General features: G+C 37.7%; 1 protein-coding gene across 4 annotated transcripts in view; it reads left to right on the top strand.

The window, feature by feature from the left end:
- Nucleotides 1–12,833, top strand: part of Pcca (propionyl-CoA carboxylase subunit alpha) — a 358,388-nt gene that overhangs the window by 253,732 nt on the left and 91,823 nt on the right. The window lies entirely within an intron of this gene.

The following is a 12,833-nucleotide window of genomic DNA, read 5'->3' as shown; positions in this document are numbered from 1 at the left end:
AAAAAAACAAATGCCAAGTGTTTTCTCTGATTTAAGGATGCTGATTCATAATGTGGTTTGGGGGGTGGGGCATGGGAGGATTAGATGAACTCTAGATAGGGCAAAGGGGAGGGAGGAGAAGGGAGAGGCATGGGGGTAGGAAAGACGGTGGAATGAGGTGGACATCATTACCCTAAGTACATGTACGAAGACACGAATGGTGTGACTCTCCTTTTTGTACAACCAGAGATATGAAAAATTGTGCTCTATTATGTGTAATATAAATTGTAATGCATTCTGCTATCATATATAACGAATTAAAATACAAAAATTTTAAAAACAATGACCACTGTAGATGTTTTCTAAAAGATCATTTTCTAAAGAATCATTTTGGTGTTTCTGACGTGAAAGATTCAAATCAATCTTCATGTAGCATTAGTTTTTTTTTTTAACTTTCTTCAGGAAAAAGTATGAGAATTGCATATTTCCCATTATAAGGTTAGTCAAACCTAACTTGATGTATTGGTTAGGATTAGTTAGAATATTCTACAATAATGAAAACATTTTATAGAATATTCTACAAAACCTCCCAAATTGGAATACCATAAAACATCAAAGATTTATTTCTTACACTTGTTGTACGCCTATGTGTACCTGTAGGCCCATCCTTACTAGGAAGTTGAGGCCTGTGATGTCACGAGGTACTGTGACAAAGGAGAAGGAAAGAGTGTGGGGAATTAGGTGCTGGTTCTTAGTACTCTGCCTGCAAGCTGTTCCTTTGAGTCACCTTACATTGGAGAAGTAGGTCACATGACTGTGCCTGCCTGGGGAGGGGGTTCAGTTCTACCACTGTCCACAGGGGATAACAGCCCTCGTCACTACCTGGAAAGACGCTTGGGGTTGAAAAACATTTAATTTTTGTTCAAACAAATGAGCTGCTTACTATACGAGATGTGTGCTTTTGAAGAAACAGAATACTTTTATGAGTAGATTACCTGCAGGATAAATGTATCTTGCATATTTCTGTTGAAGATTTTGAAAATCTTTACAAGAAAAAGTACATTTCTTTGAATGTTATATTTCATTAAATTTTAAATAAAATTAGTAAAGTTTAGTTGAGGCTTATATGGTTAACTGTTCTGATAGGTATTGTACTTTATCACAGTGAAATGCATTTTTGCAGAATGTAATTTGATTATTGAGAGACAAACAAATGGAATATGTTTAAATTTGTAAAATATTTACTTGTTGAAATAATTTTAGGTTACCAACAGGGTTGACTAGTATGTTTTTATATTATTTTAGATTTCCTCAGACTCTTAGGAAAGACAAAGTAAAAAAAGTTTTGTTTTTCTCAGTGTTGGGGTTGGAACTTGGGGTCTCACACATGCTAGTCAGATGCTCTGTTGATCTGTACCCCAAATCCTAGAGAGTGTGTATGTGTTTTTTAAAAGCAACAACAAAACTTTAAAAAGCACTTGCCCTCTACCAAGAAGAACATAATTTTAATCTCTTAAAAGGCACATTTGGGGAACATTGTATACAAACGTAGTTTCTGGGCTGTGGGTGCAGTTCAGTGGTAATGTACTTGCCAGCCATGTTCCAGCCCCTGGTGGGTTCTATTCCAGCATCACCAAAACCCAAAACAGAACAGAACTTAATTTCTTCCCACTGCAGAAGACCTTAATAAAATTAGCAGTCCCAGCCATCAGGAGAGGATGGCTTCTGGCTTCTCCTTCCTGCCACCGAATCCTGGGTGAGTCACTCATTCTTTCAATTCTAGTGTGTTTTCTCCTGTCAAATGAGAAGCTGGCATAGTGAAGCCAAATTCCTATAAGCTTTAAAATTCTGTTATCTTTTGCTTCAAATATGAATTCATGCAAACACTAAACAGATTTGTTTCAAATCCAACTTGTCAATTATTCACATGATGCAAACATGCTAAGTGCCCACTGCTTGGACGCCAAGAAAATTTGGGGCGTCGCTTGGCAGTTTAAAAAATTAACTCCAACTCAAGGGGTTTCAGGTCAGAGGAAATTTTATAGAAGACAGGTTCCTGTACACAAATACATACTGCCATATTACTGATGGGGGTGAGTGGGGGAGACACTGTGGTAGAAAGTAAAATAAATTTTTCTGTAAATACTGACATTATCTATTTTAAAATATTGCCTAGATGGTGTTAGTTTTAACTATGTATTGGGGGGGGGGAAGGTTGAAATGTTGAATTTCTCCTGTTTAGGGAGCTTGTCGTCCATTGTCATATCTGATAGTTTTCTTAAAAAATGTGATCACTCAATATGATTTTATATGCTCACTGTGACCAATGACAGAAAGTTGTTAAGCCTTAGAATAGACCCTAAGCTTATTCTCTTGGGACATTATTCTAAATTCTGAATGTAACTTTCTTCTCCTACTTCACAACCCAACTAATAGCCATTACATGGCAAATTTTTGTCAAATCAAGTTTTTTTAAAAAATATTTATTTTTTTAATTATAGGTGGACACAATATATTTATTTATTTATTTGTATGTGGTGTTGAGGATCGAACCCAGTGCCTCACACATGCTAGGTGAGCGCTCTACCTCTGAGCCACAACCCCAGCCCACAAATGAAGTTTTTTTTTTTTTTTTTGTAAATCCTTAGCTTCTTCTGCTGGCTTTTATTAACTACTGAGGAATCTTAACATCAAAATTTTGGTTTTATATATCAGAAAAACAAAGCTGCGTAACCACAGCAAATTCTTTTATCAATTTTTAACCACTTCTTAAATATATGGAACACTTTAAGTATTGTTTTAACCCCTCCCTCCTTTTCTGAGGTCTTGTAGAAGATTTACAAAATTAGAGTGGGGGGGCCAGAGATGATTTCAGGTAGTGATAAGTAAAAATACTCTTCCTACACACTGACTTTCCAGTAATGAAATGGTATAAACTCTTGAGATCTCTTTAATGGAGCTTTGTAGTCCAAAAAATAACACTGTTGCAGCCTCCAAGTGCGTCAGCTGCAACTGGATGTTTTGATGTCTTCGCTAAACGCGGGCGAGCGCTTTCCTTTGAAATGTGTGCGGCAGTTTGCGATGCTGCTTCTCAGATGGATTTAATTAGTCCTTCATAGCACTGGATGTCCGTTTGTTGCAGCTGAATTCTCATTTCATTCACCCATAACTAGAAACACCTCCCTTCAAACGGATTTCTTCAAAGAAAGAGGAGTTTAGGGTTCCGCATCTTACTGCTTTTTGATGTTGGTTTCCCTTTAAGAGAAGACCTTATGTTTAAACAACTGTTATTATTAAGGAAGCATAGCTTGCCCCACCGAGGTCCTTTGTGCTGGTTGTTGGTGGCAGGTCTGTGGAACAGCCCTGCTCCATCAGATGGCCGCAGCAGCTGTATGTTTGTATATTCCACTCCTGAGAGCTGCAAACCAAAATATGGCATGAACTTGTGGAAGAATTCTCTATGCTCAAAATTGGAATGTCCATATAAAGTCAAACCCAGGGACAGAAAATGTTGTTTCAGAGCCTATATTAAGCACAAAAACAAAGTGAGCCAGCCAGTAAGGTTTCCATAACTCCAGTAGTAATTGTGTCGTGATTCACTGCGCCCTAAGTGCGGGGGTCATGGTATGCTTTTCAATAACTATGCAGAAATTATGAAAATATATTCTTCTTAAAAAAATCATGTTTTAAAAAATGTACCCCACTACCAGTATATTTTAATTTTCCACAGGCCTTCACGTTTCATCAGAATGGCCTCTTGAATTTACCCTGAAAGTAATGTTCTTTCTTCTCTTGTCCAGTTAGCGTGTTGGGGCCTGGCATCAGGGCTGCTTTCATCTTCTGTGCCCACAATTCTAATTACATTTCAGGGGTTGTGATCTCCCCAGAAGCCTGCGCGTTCATTGTGTTTAGGACTAAAAGCCTCGGGGACTTGGGGGGCTGTTCGCTCACAGAACATCTTTAAAAGTTTGCATCTTTAAAGGTTTCTTTGCTCTCATATCTTGATTTGTCTGAAAATCCTAAAAATTACACTTAGAACTTATTACTCACTGCCTTTAAGGAAAGACAACAATAATTTAGTCTGTTCAAGCTTAAAATTGTTCCAGAGCCGCAGCTCAGAAAAAGATACAGTAATAGATCTCACAGTTCTCCTGGTGTCTCCATTCACTGTGTCCTCAAAGAATCTGGAGAGTCTCAAGCTTGTATTCCTGCCTATGTCTCAGCCATAACTAGTCTTTCCCATCATGTTCACTAGTCTTGGCACAGCTTAACTGGCATTTCTAAAACTCAAAGGTCAGAGATATACATACTGCCATTGAAGATGTTAAAAATGATCAACAAAGACTTAAGAATTGTTCTGTAAAAAATATTTTGAGCAATTATAACAGTAAGTCAGAAAGAGATTTATGGAAGGAGTCAACATACAGTTGGATATTGATCTCTCTGTTCTTGATTATGTATCTTGTGACTTGTGAATGTTTTGTAGAACACCTGGTGTTAGGAAAATCGTGAATGTGGACTGGAATGTTTTATTACATTCATGTATATTTTTAATAATTTTTAAAAATTATAAGTGTGATTTATTTAATGAATTGTTTTAAGGGTTCATCTTTAATATGATATAAATATATCATATATATTGGTTTTAATGTATGGAAAATGCTCTAAAATTATTGGTAGAAATACCAAATTTCAAAGGACAGAACATGTGAATTCTCACTTTTATCAATCCGCAAGACAACTTGCTGGGGAACCCTATTATAGTAGTTGAAGCTAATAAGTAATATTATAGTGATCACATTTTCTGATATGCAGACTGGGCAGTTTTATAAACAAGAAACATCAGTCACATCAGATGTGGACATTGGAACATAAGCGATCATAGTCTTCCTCCGCTATCTTTACTTTATAAAAGTTAACCTGTCTTCTGTGTTCATTTACTAACGAAGTTTATTTTGGGGTTAAAGGGAGTGGTGCAGAAACAATAATGTAACTTTTTATTGAAAACAACAGTCTTTGAAGACAGAGGAACTTCCTTTGTCCCTCGCTAGTTATGTAACCAGTTAGGAAATGTCACTTAACCCTCAGAGCCACTGCTGCAGTGTTGTTTTATATAAGAACTGATATGAAGGAAAACGTAAAGCCCAAGAGTTTAAATACCAGTCCTGGAGCTGCTGGCTGTGGAGTCCAGCAGGGTCAGCTATCTTTTCCCTCATCTATAAAATAGGAATACTGTTCTCTGGGGTGCTTGTAAAAACCAGTATACACAAAGACCAGTGCAGTGGCTGGCATGTAGCACTATTTCTTTTCCCTCTTAAGTGTAACATTATATATAAACCTATGACATTTTGCTTTTTAAGAGAATCTAATGGAGCTTTTACTTTGCAAACAATTTTTTTCCACTGTATGAAAAGTTTGTGGAACCTTGAAAAGATGAGCACACACGCATTGGCCAGACTTGTCAGTGTCCACGAATATTCTAAGATTCCAACATTTTTTGTATTGCTCATTTATTTTGTGAAGCCCTTTCTGAGGCTACAGCAGAATATCTGAAAAGTGGTTATAGGGATGAGCTTCTTGTCTTGGGGATTGGTTTTGGGGGAAGTTTGCCCACTGAGGCTGGTGAACCTGGCACAAGTGTCTCCTCCTCTCTCTCTCTCTTCCTGCCCCAGGAGGCTTCTGCAGCTCCTCCTCCTCCTTCTCTCCCTAGAGCTGCAGGCTTGCTCTTGGGGAGATTTGTTTAGAGCCCTTCTCCTCCATGGACACCACTGAGTGCTATTAACTCCAGATGTCTTGGATTTACCAGCAACGATGGTGTCTTTCTGTCAAAATGCCCTTGCCAGCAGATATCTTCATTGGCTGGTGGAGGTGTGAGTGGCTCAGGCTGACTTTTGATATGCTGTTCAGCTGGCTGTGGAACCTTAAGCAGTTGTTTAACTTCTCTGGGCCTCAGATTGGTCACCTGTAAATATAATATATATGTATAATAGATATACATGTGTGTGTGTGTGTGTGTGTATATAATGGTAACATCTCCAGTGTAGGATTGTTCTGAGAAGTCAATATGTGTTCCTTTGCTTTGGTTTAGATTCATTTCTCTGAATAAGTAACAAAATTTAAATAGCTGGGAATAAAAAGAAAGGACATCCATAATCTGGATATTATCAGTATCAAAATTTCTGTTTTGATTCAGTGCATTTTTTAAAGTATTTTTATTTCTTTGGGGGGAGTTATATAAAATAAAACATGCCATTTTCTAACTTGGTGTTTAAACCTCAATAAAAGTAGACATTGCTTGAAACTAAAATTTAGTACAAACCTGGGCATGGCCATGTGTCTATCTTTGCTCTTGGTCATATTTATCATGGTAACATGGGGATAGACTTAGATCACTATTGCTCTATTTTATCACTGGGTTTTTTATCAATGGTTCTTTACCATTTTATCACTGTTGGTTCTGTTTAGATGTGTGATAGATGGCTGTCAGATGGAGTAGTCAAGGAAACCAGATGGAGATGAGACATAGCACACTCCTCTAATGTAATTAACAATGGACAGATTTTTTGAGGAGCTACCAGATTCACTCAGCTGGACAAAAAGTGCTTCTGTTTTGCTTTGGAAGTCTAGTGACAATGACTTGTGAACTGGCTGAATGGACTTCTTCAATCCTTAATAGAAGAGTTGTTCTTATTGCTTTTGTGATCAGATCTGAAATAAGGCTTAGAAGAATTTATGATATCATTTGTAGGCAACTAAAAATAAACACCAAATGAGTGTGAGACTGGTAGTAATTGGTGAGGGTCACAAAAGTGGGTGTTGCTTCAATTAGTTTATTGAAGATAGAATAAAGGTTTTTTGTTCCACCCACTGGCACAGGGGCATTAATTGATGATTTAACCAAAATTTTATCCTAAATCAAGTGTTTTAGTTAAACCTACTCCACTGTGTTTTAATGATCATATAAGCATGCTACTCCACACCCCACACCCCACACCCCACATTGGGAATATTACCTCAATGGGGAGGTGTTTGGTTGTTGGTTGAGTATAGTATTCAGCTTATAATTAAGCTGTAATACAAGAAATATACTAACTTACAAGAAGGATATTCTTGCTAGCATCTTGTATATATCATTTGCTTATTCAAGCATGTAAAACTTCAACAAAGAGGAGGTAATTTTGCTTAGATTTCTTGATTTGAATTGTTCTAGTATTTGGCACTGGGTGGAAAAGGGAAAAATCATATTGAAAGCATTGTTCTGTTAATGAAGTTGCTTGTCCTTTTTTGTGCCAAATTTGGCAGGTAAAATTACCATTTATTCTACTTGCTAGAGCAGGAGAATAGATTGTTGAGGAAAAGTAGCAATTTAAGTAATGACACTAGATAGAATGGGCTACATTATATACATCGCCCATACTTTAGATATTGACATGCAATTTTTATCTCTCTTTAGTGTGTACTTTGTCTTTAACCACTACATTACTTCCAGTAGCTTTCATCAGCTGCAATTTGCTTCAATTGTGAAATTTTTAAAAATACCATTACTATTAATTATAATAAACCAAAGTGAAGCACTTCAGTCCAACAATAAATTAAAGATTGTTGTATTTGTTCTGGATAGTTTGGAAATATTACATGACTTTTAATTGTGAGTAAATGAAAACATTTAAAAAATGAAACATACTTTAATGTGAAGATATATAATAGCAAACTCCAGTTATTCGTGATTTCTTCCACATTAAATATCTCTTCCTATTCATGTGTGCTTTCATTTTGGGTTTGTAAATTATAAAGAAATTTTTAAAAACTCTTTTCTAAAAATGAGCAAACATCTCGAAATATGAATAGATCTTTTTGTTAGCCACATGAAATCTATAAATTAAATTTTGCTAAATTTGAAATATTGCATTTTGATTTATTTATAATACATATTTGTTTGATATTAATTTGAAGTAGATATATAGTCCACTAAGTTTCTTATAGAGATTTTTCTTTGTTCTAAAACTTGGGGTTTGAAACAATTTTACTGTTGTAGTTTACAATGGCTAAACTTGTCCCTCTTCCGTAAGAGAAGAAATAGATAATAATTTTCAAAAGCCGATTGGTGAATTTGTAGATTTGGCAAATGCCAGCTCTGAATGGTAGGGCTGAGTATCGCTGTAACTTGTAACCACCAGTCACTTCTTTCTGCAGGCTACACTAACTGGTGGGCAGGTGCAGATGTTACAAAATCTAACATCGCAATTGACACTAATTGGCATAGTTGTTGGCAGTCTTATCAGAAAGCCGAGGGCTGAATGGTTGAATGGGCTTAGAGAACTTGAATGATAATAAGCATTTTTATATGCATCTTGAATTACTTTTGTGACCCAGACTAACAGGAACACTTTATTCTGACCTCACCTTTCAATGAATAGAAATTGGAGAAAGCATAATATGTGGTGTATGTGATTACTGATTGTTTTTCAGGTAACCTTTTGCAGCTAGCGGCTCTATTGCCCACTTGCCCTCCTCCTGCCTCCATTCCCAGTGCTCGGAGAAGGCCATGTGTGGAATAAAGTGAAGATAGCTGTTATTACTGAATATTAAATTAATTCATTTGATTAATGCCAAAAGCTTGATGCATGCCATAGTATGGGCTATATTTAGAAAGCATTCATCAAGCCAGACGCCGTGGCACACTCCTATATTCCCAGCTTCTTGGGAGGCTGAGGCAGGAAGATTGCAAGTTCAATGCTAACTTTGACGACTTAGCATGAAATTGAATAAAAAGGGATGGGGATGTAGCTCAGTGGTACTGTTCTGGCCTAGCATGTACAAGGCTCTGTGTTCAATCTCCAGTACCACCCTCCCCCCCAAAAAAAATGTATTCATTGAATTTATGGATGAAAAAAGAAGTCTGGTATTTGCTTTACTTAATCATCTTGGAGTATGTGCCAAATCATTAGGGAGATAGATGAAACAAGCCTGGCTTTTAGTGGATAAATTTTGAACTTGAATGATGGATGTATTGGGGTTTATTAAGCTATTCTTTCTGTTGCTGTATGTTTGCAGTTCTCCAGAACAGAAAGGTGGTTGTTTCCTTTGCATGGTGACCTCACCCCTTGCCACTGGAAGGTTTCTATACTTTCTAGATCCTTCCCAGGACATGCCTTTTCCCCCCAGTTCCTTTTACAAAAGTTACCCATCTAAAGTGAGAGCTCATGCATAAATGAGTTAATTCCTCAGCCATGTGGATCCTCATAGGCACTTTCTAAACACTCTGCCTTAATCAAAATGGATGACTCTTAGGTTGGAAGTTTAGTCACTGGGGTAGCTGTGTGTGTCTGTGGACCACCCTGCATCCAACCGCAAGTGTTCACTGATGACTTAGATGTAACCGTGGGTCTTTTTCTTCGCTCTGGGGGTCATGATGTATTTTTCTTCAATAGAAATACAATCCAAAAAGAAAGTACTTTTCCTTGGGTGAGTTAGGAGAGATTTAGCTTACATTTGCTTTTGTAGGTATTTCTGTGGTTTTGGCCCCCCACCCCAGCCCCGCAGCAATCCCCAAGCAATTTCCAGTCTCCTGTGCTAGGATGCAGGTGAGCCTTGTTTTCTTCAGTTGGGGGCTCCTGTACGCAAGGCACCCAGGAAAGAGCCTGCTGGAGGCTTCATCTTGGATGTGAAGGACTGAGAGCATTCATAGGGGTGCTGTATTCTCAGCTTAGGTTGATTCAAGTAAATTTTGGTGATTTTTGTTCTTTGATGCTATCTACATGGTAGTAAATGCCTATTTTGTCTCTGCTGTGATGGCAGTCCCCTAGAGATGTACTGAAGTCCTGCAATAGTGAGCTTTTTAGAATGTGTTCAGAATGTCCATCTGCGGCTAATGGGAGGTAGAGAAACCAAAATCATTTTTTGTGCTCTTGCTTCTTTTTCGGTGATTTTCATCTATCCTGAGAATTAATATAAGTTGACCCTTTTCTTTCTTTTTTCCCCAGTGTTTTCAAAGTACTTATTTATTTTGATAAGTTGATCCTTTTCTTATTTCAAAGTGGCGTTGCTTAAAATAATTTAGATATTTTATAGCTTCCTAAGGAACTAAAATATAAACATGATTTCACCAATCCCCCCGCCCCCACTTTGTATCTCCAGAGGTCTTCGAGAATGAATGTCGTTTGCTCATTAAGGTTTTGTTCTATTCCTAATTGATCTCACTCATTCCTTTCCTTGCAGGCTCTCACTTAGGCTATGGTTCTGTGTATTATTTCTGGTCACTGCTACCAAAACTGATATATATTAGCCACACTCTTTTTCAAGTCTCCTGGAAAAATGCCAGTCTTATTCTCCTTTGAGTTTGAGAATGCAGTTTTACAAATAATAGAGTGGCCTTACTTTGTTCACAGTCATCAGAGTTAGAAGGATTCATCTAACAACTTGAATAGATAATTTTATTTCTGTGGACTTGAAAGTGAAACCCTACAAATGGGATAGAATTTTAAGTAGCATTTTTAATTTGTTTTAAACTTCTTTCTTATTGCCCGCCTTTCTTTAAATGGGCTATATTGAATGTGCTGGGCTGGAGACACAGTTGGGTGGGCTGGTGGGGCAGGAGGTGTTTAGCTCTGTGTGTAGATTTTATATTATAAAAGAGCTTAATGGAGTCCCTTATGTAGTTGGAATAACTGCTATCATAAGCATTTATGGATTTTTGAGTACAATTATTACCAACTCTTTATAGGACATTACAACTTAAAATATTTTGACTTAAATTTCTTTGTGAATCTTAGCCAGATCTACTTTGAGAAGTTCCAAAATAGAAGCATATTGTCAGCCATCAGCCATGGAAGGTGGAATGTGCATATTTGAAAAACATGCATTAAAGGGCGTGAAAGTGAATCATCATGCGCATGTCAGTGTCATGTTATATTTTAGTTTAAAAACATAGCTTTTGTAGTATTCCAGTAAGCCTGTAATCATAAAGTTAAAAGTAAGATTTTCTATCTAACTTAATTAATTTTTACTTAATATAATTTTTATCAAAGATCTCTCAGTCTTCAAGATCAGGACACTGGACTGAGCTTTGCATGAGGGACATGAAAAAATAATGCACTAGCTTGCCCCCATGAACTTGCAGATTGGTTGGGAGGGACCAAGATTAAGACAGCAGTGATGTGAACGTAAGGCATAGCTTGACGAGTGCATAGATTCGTAATTTACAGCAATTCAAAGCAAGGAAAGGCTCCCTCCAGTTTAGCAGAAGACAAGGGGTGATGTGGGTGAGCTCCAGGGGCATGACACAGGATCAAGGGCAGATGGAGCAGGTGCTGAAGCATGGACGACAGAACCGTTAGGCAGAATGAGCTACTCCAGGTTTGGGAATCAGTAGGAATGAAGTTGTGGAAGTGGTGCCTGCACATGCACGCTGAGTGTAAGAGAAAGGGGAAGAAAACTCAGAATGATAAATCACTAGATTGAGACTGTGGTTCAGGAGACCTAGAGGGCCATGTGCAGAATTCAGGTTTTGATTTCTGAAGCAACCAGAAGCCAAGAAGAATTTAGAGTTCAGAAAATGCCTGGCGCTACAAACCTGTATTTCCAACTGGTCAGTGGTAGTGAGTAGAGCTGTTGGCAGGGGGATTGGGGAAGATTCTTTAGTTGTGTGTGGGGTCACTCGTAGGAAGAGAAATTGGAAGGAAAGGGGTTTATGTTTGGCTTAGAGGAATAACAGAATTCAGTAAGATAGACCAGAGAGATGTCAGCAATACGGGGAGGGTCAAGAACCAAGCAAGGGACACTTGCTGAAGGGACTGTAGAGTTCATTTTTGTCATTCCTACTTGTGACGTGACTCACTAAACCCATTTCTCCCTATGGCCAGGTTGGCTTGCTAATTAATGTATAATCTGGACTGGAGTTCTGTGGTACTTCCCCATCATGCCTGTCCAAATAATCGCTTTGACCTAATAATCTTTAGCTTTTTACTGTGGAAGTTTTAAAGAATTCACAAAATCGAGAGACTAGAACAATGCGTACCCGTGCTGTTCTCACTTACCTATCCTTGCCCTCAGAATATTTTATTTCAGACGATACAGAGTGTCCAATCAGTTGACCCTCTTTTCATTGGTAAAGCACTGTCAAATTCTTTTTCTATAGTACATACTCCTTTACTTATTTTGGAATACATTTAAGTCTGAAGATATATGTATATATTGGACAAATTGAGAGAGGAAAACATGGCTGCTGTGTTAGTTAACTGGGTAATGGGAAGCCGTTTCTGTCTTTGAAGAGAGTTCAAAACATGAAGGGAGAAGGCTGGAAAAAACCTGGGCACTTGGTTTTTTTTTTTTTTTTTTTTTTTTTTGTCTTTTGGATAGGTATGGATTGAAATAGATTTCAAAGTATTTCCTTAGTGTTTATAATGAACAAACAAACTTGGCAGAAACCGTCTTAATCAGCAGTAGAGTAACCTCGTTGGTAATGGGACAATTGGCAGGCATCATGTGTCTCCTGACTGCTGCTAAAAACAGTACACCATTTCTGTGGCATTCCTGCTAAAATGCATAAATCATAAGGAAATGTTCCCCCAAATTGAGGGACACTCTACAATGTAACTGGTTTGTACTCTTAAAAACTATCAAGGTATTGTAGCTTGGGCTGCTATAACAAATATACCACAGACTGGGTGCCTTAAATAAAATATTTATTTTTCCAGTTCTGTAAGCTGGAAAGTCCAAATTCAAGGTGCTGGCAGATCTAGTGTCTGGTGGAGTTCCACTTCTCAGTTTGCAGGTGACAGTCTTCTTGTTATGTCCTTACATGGGAGGGAAGGAGAGAGAGGGAGGAAGTGAGGGGCTACCAGAGTCAGAAGGAA

Source organism: Marmota monax, unplaced genomic scaffold, assembly GCF_021218885.2.
Source record: "Marmota monax isolate L192 unplaced genomic scaffold, Marmota_monax_Labrador192_F-V1.1 WCK01_AAM20220418_F8-fsc00026, whole genome shotgun sequence".
Classification (NCBI taxonomy): domain Eukaryota; kingdom Metazoa; phylum Chordata; class Mammalia; order Rodentia; family Sciuridae; genus Marmota; species Marmota monax.
The sequence above is the reverse complement of the archived record's forward strand: the minus strand, read 5'-3'. Positions and strand labels throughout refer to the sequence as shown.